The sequence below is a fragment of the Oculina patagonica genome, chromosome 14 (genome assembly GCF_052425735.1).
Source record: "Oculina patagonica isolate OP01 chromosome 14, crgOcupat, whole genome shotgun sequence".
In the NCBI taxonomy this organism is placed as follows: Eukaryota; Metazoa; Cnidaria; class Anthozoa; order Scleractinia; family Oculinidae; genus Oculina; species Oculina patagonica.
The window spans coordinates 17,545,965-17,548,881 of NC_135771.1; the positions used below are offsets into that span (position 1 = coordinate 17,545,965).

Genomic DNA, 2,917 nt, shown 5'->3' on the forward strand with positions numbered 1-2,917 from the left:
GAATTAGCATTCTAGTATGACAGGTTGCATAAATTGGCGGAGAGAGGCCCTGTGAGAATAAAGTTTCTTGCCCAAGAACACAAAGAAAATCAAAGGGGTCTATGAGCCACTCGTGAATGCGTTAGATAATTTGCATAATGTTTACAGCACATCGATGGAAGGATGAAAGGATGGAAGGCTAAACTTCCCTACTATACTCGTTCATGCATTCACTAGTAACCAGCCTTAAGACTACAAGCGGTTTACCGATAAATAAAATTTTCTTCCAGTTCGACTTGTCATTAAATTTGGGGGGAAATGCACCAGAAAAGTAACACTATTAAAGTACCTGAATGTTATGGTGACACGAAAAAAGTAGGCATTTGAAAGTAAAATAGTGTCAGAAACTACATGTATTTGCATTAGAATTGTTACATTATAGCTGGGTACTTGCAAGTGCATCCAAGTACCTTTCAACGGTTTTTTTTTTCGTTTATTTCGTTTATATGTCGCTGAGATGAAATGTATGATATTCTTGCATGATAATCTCGTACGCTGAGTGAAACTATTGTTCCCTGATGTCATTTATCAATCAAATCAAAAATGAAAGATTTATTGAAACTTGCATGATTATGAGCATGGGTATATTTTGAGAACGTGCGTATACAGTATCGCCTGACGTAAACTACGATGAAAACTGAAACACAGTGGAAAGTGAAAATTGAAGCAACTGTCACAGTGACAAATATATCGCACTTTGGTAAGTTTCTAATTAAAATAAGCTGACATACACGAGCCCCTTTTACTCTCCTTTAGTTTTAGAAGACGATTAAAATGTATTGGCAAGATCGCAGCAGAAACTGAAAGCTTATCTCATGGTTTCAATATGTGATAATCTTTTGCGTCATTATTATTTTGAAGAGAAGTCCCCTAATATTCATCGACCGATTAGGCGTCTTCGTTCAAACAATGATCACCTGCGACTGCAGAGACCAGTCTTTAAGACCAAGAATTATGGTGGGCGCGCTTTTTCATCTTGCGCTCCAACATTGTGGAACAGTCTCCCGCTTGATGTGAGAAGTGCTCCATCGGTTGACACTTTTAAACCAAGCTTAAAACGTTCTTATTCAATAATGATCTTTGTAAAATTCATTAATTATTCATGAGGGTGCAAACCAATCCCAGTACCATATTCAGATCACATGTACACAACTGTAAACCCCAATACAAATCAAACAATAGAATTAACTTTTGATACAAACTCCTGCTCAGCTAATAAGTATTCATTAACTTTTGATACAGATCTGTACTGATTCGCATAACAATACTTTGTATTCAATTTATTGTTTTCATTTCACAAGTAGAATAAAATATTCACGTCCGATCTGTATGGGCATTTACAATGGCTCGCCTATCGGCTCGCCATTGTAAACGCCCATACAGATCTCCCGCTCATATTTTATCTACTACTTAGTACTTTTTTTTCTTTTCTTTTTTAATGAATTTTAGTATTTTATATGAATTTTAGTATTTTTAATGAACTTTAGATTTTAAGAATTTAGTATTTTTATCCTATTGTAATTTTAAATATTTTTACTTGTAAGGGCATTGAGATTTTTAATGTAATGCACTAGAAATAAATTATTATTAAATTATTATTAAACTTGAGATGACAATGACTGGTTTGTACTTTATTTCGATTTCAATTGTCTATACAACGAAAATTACTGTTTTTGCTGACGCACATTGTTTTGGATTCCATGCGTCCCTTCGTTTAACATCAACGGCAAGTACAGTAATTCTATTCCAAAGGAGTTGGCGAAAACGCTTTTTCTTTGACACTGTCGCAAAATATTAATATAGGAGAAGAATCCCCCGGCGGAGGGCTCCTATATGAAAACGGTAGTTATGCTCGTCGAAAATTTTGAAAAGAACTCCTAAAAGAGGTCAATCTGGGTGTGGCTCAAGCTGTTCTTGACCTCTAGAAGATACCAAAAAACTAAGAATAGAATTAGTATTTTCTCGATTAAACGCTGGTCCCCGATTAAACGCCGGCCTCGTATAAACGCCGGGTCAAAATTGCTGATTTTTAAATAGACGCCCGGGGCGGTTGTTCGGGTCCCGGCGTTTATTTGAGGTCAAGCTTACAAGTAAATATATTCTTTTGAATGGCACTGCTATGACATACTACTACGGTATGCTGCTTTGGAAATTTCAATAAACGTTCAAAGGATAAGTCCGGCGTAACATAGCTAAGATGGACGCTGTACAACAAAATAAAACCTAGCAGTGCTCGCGTTCCTGTCTTCATGATTGATGCATTTTCTTTCCTGTGTTAGTGCTCACAGTCGTTGAAATCTCGAGGATTCCTTCAGCGTTTGTTATCAAGTTGGAGGAGACGAGGAGGACGTTGGAGACATTGCCGTTTCTTAACACAAACCTTTGTACCCATAACCTTTACTTGCATGCTTGTCTATTGTTCATATGTTCTGTAATTGTCGCAAATCTCGATTGCAACCAAAACGTGTTCAATCCGAAATAATGTACCTTTGGGTAATTATCAACTTTCGATACCCAGGGACAGTTTTTCGGGGCAGAACGAAGAGAAAAAGTCGGCACTAAGTCAGTGCCATAAATATTTCAGGAATTTGTTATGGTACATTGTGACTTAAAAAAAATAACTTACAAAAGAAAACTGTTTATTTTTATTCAGGTAGATTATTTAAGCCATGATCGACCAACCTTGCATAGCAACGGACTTAAAGACCTCTTTAGCTTCATGTAAGTTATGTATGCGCGTCTTTAATTTTTTAAAACATAGGACGTTATGTGAAGAAGTTTCCATTTAACGTTTACAAATATCGCATCGTTACGCATGTCAATATGATTAAATTTCCAAGAAGCAACTCTGTTTTGAAACTAGAAGACACTAAAAATT

At 36.1% G+C, this 2,917-nt stretch overlaps 1 long non-coding RNA gene across 1 annotated transcript in view; it reads right to left on the minus strand.

Annotated features, from left to right (window-relative positions):
• Positions 1 to 2,917, minus strand: part of LOC144638686 (uncharacterized) — a 54,077-nt gene that overhangs the window by 19,577 nt on the left and 31,583 nt on the right. The window lies entirely within an intron of this gene.